The sequence below is a fragment of the Pseudophryne corroboree genome, chromosome 7 (assembly GCF_028390025.1).
Source record: "Pseudophryne corroboree isolate aPseCor3 chromosome 7, aPseCor3.hap2, whole genome shotgun sequence".
In the NCBI taxonomy this organism is placed as follows: Eukaryota; Metazoa; Chordata; class Amphibia; order Anura; family Myobatrachidae; genus Pseudophryne; species Pseudophryne corroboree.
The window spans coordinates 413,557,954-413,567,399 of NC_086450.1; positions in this window are offsets into that span (position 1 = coordinate 413,557,954).

Sequence of the window (9,446 nt, forward strand, 5' to 3'; positions counted from 1 at the left end):
ACATATTCTTTGTATTTTCATATACTTTATACAGTAAAAACTCTGGTACAAACGTTAGTATGAAAGGAAAGGCTCTGCCTCACCCTACCGCACGTCACTGCTCCGTATATACACCTATGTATATATATATATATATACATATACACATAGCATATTAAACATGCATACATATATATATATATATATACACACACATACAGTACACGTATATATACGCATGTATTTATATCATTTGTGTGTGTGTTTATATGTATGTATGTATATACATGTGTATATATGTATGCACAAATTGCTAAAATAAAGTCAACTTTTATTAAGCACTTACAAGTGCCACCAGGAAGAAAGCAGGCTGCAGAGGATGCTAGAAAGCCATTAATAATACTCATGCAGCAAAAAAAAAAAAATATATATATATATATTTTTATTTTTTTTTGGTGGAGGGGGGTTTCTGGGTGCTTGGAAACCCCCCTGGGTGCGCCACTGCCCCCCATTGAAAACAGGGACAGTCCGCATGTCAAAAATATAGGGGCGTGTCCACAGAATAGAACCAAATAATTCACATTACACTGCACAGTAGTGTCCATCAGTCACATTACACCACACCACACAGTAGTACCCCTTATACACAATATGTGATGTTAGTGCCCCTTACCTGCATTACACCACTGTAGAGCAGAGCCCCCTATACACATTATGCTAGGTAGAGCGCCTTACAGTTATTGCACCACAGTAGAGCAGAGCCCCTTAAAAACATTACGCCAGGTAGGGCCCCTTTTATACATGTTAAGCCAGGTAGAGCCCTTTACACACATTGCGCCTTGTAGAGACCCTTACAAACGTTGCACAAGGTAGAGCCCCTTTCAAAAGTTGTGCCAGGTAGAACCTCATATATGTTGCACCAGGTAGAGTCTATTCTACACTTTGCGCCAGGTAGAGCCCCTTATACACATTGAGCTAGGTAGAGTCCCTTATACACGTTGAGCCATGTAGAGCCCCTTACACACAGTGCCAGTTAGAGCCCTTTATACACGTTGAGCCAGGTAGAGCCCCTTATACACATTGTGCCAGGTAGAGCCCCATATACACGTTGCGCCAGGTAGAGCCACTTATACACGTTGCACCACGTAGAGCCTTTTATACACGTTGCGCCAGGTGGAGCCCCATATACACATTGCACCAGGTAGAGTTCCTTATACATGTTGCACCAGATAGAGCCACTTATGTGTATAATAGTGTGTGTGTGTGTGTGTGTGTGTGTGTCACGTCACTCACCAGCCACCAGCTCTCTCTCCTGGGTCTGGCCACAGCAGCATAACTCCCAACTGTCCTACTCAGAATAGCAGTGAATAGACTATTCAAACAAAATGAAGCGTTTAACTTTGATAACCATGTCCATATCCATTCATAAGTGTTATCCACCATCCAACCCAGAGTTCCACCAACAGACAGAGGGCCTAATCCATGTTTGTATGTACACCAGTAGCGGATCTTGCCACGGGCAAGCAGGACTTTTACCCGGGGCGCCGCCTTCCGGAGGGCACGGCGCCATCCGGAGGGCTCCGCACCGTGGCAAGATCCGCTACTGTGCCCCCCCGCCGCTGTGCCCCCCACTGTCACCCCCGCCGCTGTGCCCCCCGCTCTGAAGGGAACCAGACGCTACGCGTCTAGTTTCCCTGCGTGGAGGGGACCTTTGCTGTGCGGTGCGCGATGACGTCATCGTGCACCGACAGCATTGTGGCACAGATGCTAGGGGTCATAATTGACCTCTAGTGTCTATGCTGATCGAGGAGAGGAGCGGCGCCGGCGGCTGTCTGCAGCGGTCTGGATCAGGAAAGGGGATAGTAAGTATACTTTTTTTTTTCTTTCTTATTCCAGCAGTGCTACAGGGGGCACAAATAGGGCGTTACTGACCACGCCCCCGTGTGAAGCCACGCCCCTATAGTTTTGCCCAGGGCGCAACCACAGCCAGAACCTGCCCTGATGTACACGACTACACAGCTGCAATTTTTCAGGCTGCGGACAGGCTAACCATTGCAAGTGTAGCATCCGCCCAGGAAAGAATATAGACGCCCACCGCAGCCATCGCAAAGTCCTCAGCAACTGTGTACATATATGCAGCACCGACGCAGTAACAAGGAACATCAACTCGAGTGAGTCTATGGCCGTGGCGGTAGCGACGCTGGCGACATGTTTCTCTACGTACATGATAGCAACTGAAGGCAGATACACGCCCCCAAAACAGCTGTGACACATCTGCATTTTTGCCGCCACTCCCTGTTACCTCCCCCAAATGGACCCTTCCTGTCAACCACTGTGTTAGCGATACCGCTCGTAGTGAGATTTGTAAGGTACCTTTCTGCGTGCGCACTGCAGTCATGGCAGATGCGCAGTCTGCAATAATCACTCAGTTGTGCAAACATCGGTATTGCGTACAAACATGACTTAGGCCCAGAATCTCTACGTGCACTGGTCTGTGGCCACCATTGGAACACAGCCCAGTACTCAGACCAATAGGTCATTAAAAGTAAAGGCTATTGGACTACAGGTACACTTACTGAAGCCAAAAACATAAACCACAAACAGACCAATCAGAAGGTGTTATTGGCATTGGAATTTAGTTTTATAACACATAAAGGAATATCCCCATGGAAGATTGTACATATACGGGCTGATCCTGACCCGCGGGCAACTGCAGAACTCTGATTTTCTACCTTATACTGATCCATGCGTCCACAAGCGGAAACCTGCGCCACTCATTGCGTTTATGCCAGCCTCAGCAACCACCATTATTAGTATTGGCAGTTGCACAAAACCCATGCTAGGTGCAAGAGATCATCAAAAACGTCCCCAATTTCATGGAAAGGTAGATAAGCCAAGTTCTCCTCCTCAAACCAAGTACTGTCCAATAAGAAGGACTTATGTAAAACTGGCCATGTGCTGAATGCTAAAACTCGCCATTTGTGCCCATGCAGAGATCTGTCTGACTCAGAATGGTTCAAGGTTGCCCTACAGATGTTAAACACTATGGGAACAGACCCCAAGGCAGTGATAATGACATTGCACAATGACAGACTCACTAAACTCCCCATCACCTGATGAATGCCCCCCTCCTGGCAGATAAAGGGCAAAACAATACCACCTTAATCCTTATAAGTAAAGACACGGAGACTTGCATAAGGGGAACGTAAGGTCAATTCCCTAAAATGGATTCCTAGAGCAATCCTGAAATGTACCTAAAACCCCACCCCTTATCTCCCACTCCATAGGCTAACCAGATCTCACCCCACCTCACCTCACAACAGAGCCTCCCAGAAAGATTAACCCTTCCCCACCCAGAGGAAAGCAATCCCAGGTTCGGGTATTTAATCTCCTCCATGCATATAAAATGTATTCCGTCCTACTGTCCCTACTAAACCCTGAACGTAGCTTGCTGGACAACGAGGCCTTCACAGTGATCACGCTAAGTGCAGCATAGGGCACGGCACCATGGATGGCTGTGCAGCTGCCCACTATAGCAGCATGTACCGATAACCACTGAAAACCAGTGGATGATCCACTGACAGTGATAATGGAAACATCACAATTTCTTTCTTTCGTAAAGGCTAATTCCAGTCAAAACTTTACATTCATACTGGGTGGGCTGAGTTGACAAAATGTAAAACAGGATTTTGATACCTACCAGTAAATCCTTTTCTCCTAGTCCGTAGAGGATGCTGGGATCCACTTCATGACCATGGGGTATAGACTGTTCCGCAGGAGCCATGGGCACTCTTAAGACTTTTCAATGGGTGTGAACTGGCTCCTCCCTCTATGCCCTCCTCCAGACCTCAGTTATAGGAACTGTGCCCAGGGAGACGGACATTTTCGAGGAAAGGATTTACTTTAATACTAATGGTGAGATACATACCAGCTCACACCTCAACCATGCCGCACAACATGGCATTCAACATAACACACGCCAACAGGCATGAACCAATAACAGCAAACATGCTGAAACTAATAAAACACAACATGTGTAACTCTAATAAACAAAACTGCAGGTAAAATACGCACTGGGACGGGCGCCCAGCATCCTCTACGGACTAGGAGAAAAGGATTTACCGGTAGGTATCAAAATCTTGTTTTCTCATACGTCCTAGAGGATGCTGGGATCCACTTCATGACCATGGGGTTTATACCAAAGCTCCAGTACGGGCGGGAGAGTGCGGATGACCCTGCAGCACCGATTGACCGAACTTGAGTTCTTCATCGGTCAAGGTGTCAAACTTGTAGAATTTTGCAAATGTGTTTGACCCCGACCAAGTAGCTGCTCGGCAAAGTTGCAATGCCGAGACCCCCCCGGGCAGCCGCCCAGGATGAGCCCACCTTCCTAGTGGAATGGGCCTTCACCGACATCGGTAACGGCAATCCAGCCATAGTATGAGCGTGCTGAATTGTACTTCTGATCCAACGCGCAATAGTCTGCTTGGAAGCAGGACACCCAATCTTGTTGGGAGCATACAGGACAAACAAAGACTCTGTTTTCCGTATTCGAGCTGTTCTAGTGACATAAATCTTCAAAGCTCTAACGACATCTAGAGGCTTTGACTCAGTGAACGTGTCAGTAACTACTGGCACCACAATAGGTTGGTTTATGTGGAAAGATGAAACCACCTTTGGAAGAAAATGTTGACGAGTTCTCAACTCTGCCCTATCTTCATGGAAGATCAGGTAAGGGCTCTTGTGAGACAAGGCCCCCAACTCAGACACCCGCCGTGCGTATGCCAATGCCAAATGCATCACCACTTTCCAAGTGAGAAACTTCAACTCTATCTCTTGTAGAGGCTCAAACCAATCCGATTGAAGAAACTGCAACACCACATTAAGGCCCCATGGTGCCACTGGAGGCACAAATGGAGGCTGGATGTGCAGAACCCCTTTCACGAAGGTCTGAACCTCTGGAAGAGAGGCCAATTGTTTTTGGTAGAACACTGACAAGGCCGAAATCTGGACCTTGATTGACCCCAATCGGAGGACCGCCTCCACACCAGCCTGCAGAAAATGGAGAAAACGTCCCAACTGAAACTCTTCCGTAGGAGCCTTCTTGGATTCACACCAAGACACATATTTTCTCCAAATACGTGGGTAATGTTTCGACGTTACTCCTTTCCTGGCCTGAATAAGGGTGGGGATGATTTCCTTGGGAATACCCTTACGGGCTAGGATCCGGCGCTCAACAGCCATGCCGTCAAACGTAGCCGCGGTAAGTCTTGATACACACACGGCCCCTGCTGCAGCAGGTCCTCATGAAGAGGAAGAGGCCGAGGATCTTCTATGAGGAACTCCTGAAGATCTGGGTACCAAGCCCTCCTTGGCCAGTCTGGGGCAATGAAGATTGCTTGAACTCTTGTTTTCCTTATGATCCTGAGCACCTTTGGTATCAGCGGAAGTGGAGAGAAGACATACACCGACCGGAACACCCACTGGGCCACTAGCGCATCCACTGCTATTGCTTGAGGGTCTCTCGACCTGGAACAATATTTCTGAAGCTTCTTGTTGAGACGAGATGCCATCATGTTTACTTGAGGAACTCCCCAAAGACTTGTCACCTCTGCAAAGACTTCTTGGTGGAGGCCCCACTCTCCTGGATGGAGATCGTGTCTGCTGAGGAAGTCTGCTTCCCAGTTGTCTACTCCCGGAATGAAAATTGCAGACAGAGCCTTTACATGTCTTTCTGCCCAGAGGAGAATCTTCGTCACCTCTGCCATTGCCGCTCTGCTTTTTGTTCCGCCCTGCCTGTTTATGTACGCGACTGCTGTTACATTGTCCGACTGGATCTGCATGGAATGATCTTGAAGAAGATGTACCGCTTGTTGAAGGCCGTTGTAAATGGCTCTCAATTCCAGCACATTTATGTGAAGGCAGGCTTCCTGACTTGACCATTTTCCTTGGAAGCTTTCCCCCTGAGTGACAGCTCCCCAGCCTCTGAGACTTGCATCCGTGGTTACCAGGACCCAGTCCTGAATCCCGAACCTGCGTCCCTCTAGTAGGAGAGAACTGTGTAGCCAACACAGGAGCGAAATCCTGGCTTTTGACGACAGGATTATCTTCCGGTGCATGTGTAGGTGGGATCCCGACCACTTGTCCAACAGGTCCCACTGGAATACCCTGGCATGGAACCTGCCAAATTGTATGGCCTCATAGGCTACCACCATCTTCCCCAACAACCGAATGCACTGATGGATCGACACACTCGATGGTTTCAATATCTGTTTTACCATTTTCTGGATTTCCAGAGCCTTTTCCACCGGAAGAAATACTCTCTGAACTTCTGTGTCCAGAATCATCCCGAGAAAAGTCAATCTTGTCGTCGGTTCCAACTGTGACTTTGGATAATTTATGATCCAACCGTGTTGTTGGAGTATTGACAGGGAGAGTGTGATGTTTTGTAACAACTGCTCCCTGGATCTCGCCTTTATCGGGAGATCGTCTAGATAAGGAATTATATTGACTCCTTTTTGACACAGGAGAACCATCATCTCCGCCATCACCTTGGTGAATACCCTCGGCGCCGTGGAGAGACCAAAAGGTAACGTCTGGAATTGGTAATGGCAGTCCTGAACCACGAATCTCAGATAAGCCTGGTGAGGAGGATAAATGGGAACATGCAGGTAAGCATCTTTTATGTCTACAGACACCATGTAGTCCCCCTCCTCCAGACTGGAAATCACTGCCCTCAGTGATTCCATTTTGAACTTGAATCGTTTCAAGTAGAGATTCAGATTTTTCAGGTTTAGGATCGGTCTGACCGAGCCGTCCAGCTTCGGAACTACAAAAAGGCTTGAATAAAACCCCTCCCCTTGTTGTGACAAAGGTACCAGGACTATGACCTGATCCTGACATAATTTTTGGATTGCCGCTGTTACTGCTTCCCTTTCTGGAAGAGAAGCTGGCAAGATCGATTTGAAAAATCGGCATGGGGGAACGTCTTGAAACTCCAGCTTGTATCCCTGGGACACTATTTGCAACACCCAGGGATCCAGGCCAGATAGAATCCAACCTTGGCTGAACAGTTTGAGACGTGCCCCCACCCAAACGGCCTCCCACAAAGGAGCCCCAGCATCATGCTGAAGATTTGGCAGAAGTAGGGGTAGACTTCTGCTCCTGGGAACCTGAAGCTGCTGTGGACTTCTTTCCCTTTCCCCTTCCCCTACCCGCAAAGAAGGGGGAACCTCTCGCTTTTTTGTATTTATTGGGCCGAAAGGACTGCATGTGCGGGTGATATGTCTTTATTGCCGGTGCAAGCGCAGACAAAAATGTCGACTTACCTACGGTAGCCACCGAGACTAACGCATCCAGTCCATCGCCAAATAAGGCCTCACCTTTATATGGGAGAGCCTCCATATTTCTTTTGGAATCTGCATCCGTGTTCCACTGGCGAATCCACAACGCCCGCCGAGCCGATACTGCCATGGTAGCGGCTTGTGAACTCAAGAGTCCAATATCTTTCATCGCTTCTAGCACATAGGCAAACGCAGGGGGGTTTCCGGTTGCCCAGAAACCCCCCTCCTCTTGGCAAGTGGCTTAAAATATGAAAAGAATAGCACTGGTATATAATACGATAACTAGAACTATCACCACATAATGCAGTTTAAGGGACAGAGCAGAATTGCTGCACATGCCCAGTGGTAGCATCTTCTTCTACCAAGTTTGCTGTGTGAATCCTCAATCAGTACACTGGACAAGAAAGTAGCTCCCAGGAAGAAAAGACAGGAGCCTTACCATGAGGTGGGAGAATGTGTGTTTTAAAAGTGCAGGACTGGTTCTATTATGTTTGTGTATTTATTTATTTATTTATTTATTCTGGTATGTTTAATCTTTTTCCTGACCACTTATTTATATTATTTAAATGTGTGATACAGCCTATACTATAGACCATCTACAGTGTTAAATAATAATACTGTATTCCATACAGTATACATTAATGTCCAGGGTCTTTACTAGGTTCTTCTACCGCTCCCCCAGACTCCCACAATTGCTCCAACGTTCCGCAGAGTGGGAGATTGTGTACTGCATTTGGAACCCCCCCTCTAGAAATCCTACGTTTGCCACTGTAGCATGTATGTGGCAGCGTCTTTGATATTCCCTAACTTAAGGAGTATCTCATCTTTATCAATCATGTCAATTTCTGATGACACGCTTTCTGACCATTTTTCAATAGCGCGACTCAGCCACGCGCAAGCAATTGTGGGCCTGAGCAGCGTACCATTGGCAACATAAATGGATTTCAATGTAGTTTCCATCTTTCGGTCTGCCGGCTCTTTTAGTGAAGCCGTGCCAGGTGCAGGGAGAATTACCTTCTTTGTCAACCTGGACAGTGCACTGTCTAACACAGGGGGTGACTCCCATTTATTCCTGTCCTCCACCGGGAAAGGATAAGCTATCTGAATTCTCTTGGGAATACGAAATTTCTTTTCAGGATTCACCCACATCCCTTCAAAGAGTGTATTAAGCTCGTGAGAAGGAGGGAAAGTGACCATAGATTTCTTTTCTTTATAGAAATAAGCCTTCTCCTGAGGTACAGGAGTGGCTTCCGTGACTTCCAGAACTTCCCTTATAGCCACAATCATATATTGTACATTTTTTGCCAATTGATGATCTATTTCTCTGGAGTCACTATCGTCGACACAAGAATCAGTGTCCGTGTCGGTATCAGTATTCACAATATTCGCAAATGGTCTCTTATGTGACCCAGAGGGGTCGCCTGCGGATGGAAGAACAGAGCCCTGAAAAATCACATCCCCCACAGATTTTCTCCAGCACTCAGCATGAGATTCAGACTTATCTAATCTCCTATTGATATGATGCATACTATCACGTATTTAATTCCCCCATGCAGGCTCTTGGTGTGCCGGCAGCACCACCACATTACACCTATGTGTCCCTAAAATGGTTTCCTCCGGGGAGGAACTCCCTGCCTCTGACATGTCTTACACACGTCTACAACACACACACAGACACACTGGGAGTTATAGGGGACAGACCCACAGTAAAATCTGTCAGAGGGACACAGTTTAGGAGCAGCCAGTTCACAACCCCAGCGCCAGTATCTAATGCCTGTGAACACAGAATACCCACTGACATGCAGCACTTTATACACAGGAAAACACACTTGTAAAGCACCAAATTCACTTGTGCCCCCCCTGTTTTGCACCCTGATACTTGTAGTCAGAAGTGAAGGAGGACCAGCGATGTCTCTGCAGCCTGAGGAGAGAGAAAATGGCACTGAGCAGTGTGCTGGCTGCCTAAGGAAGAAGCTCCGCCCTTTTTACCTCAGAAACTTTTCATAATATTTATACTGGCGGGGGTAGGGCTGTGCCTGGGCATCTTATGCCCCCTTTTTACCAGTTTATAGAGGTGTTTTTGCTGTCCACTGCACCTTGCAGTGCCTGTGTGTGTGGGCAGCA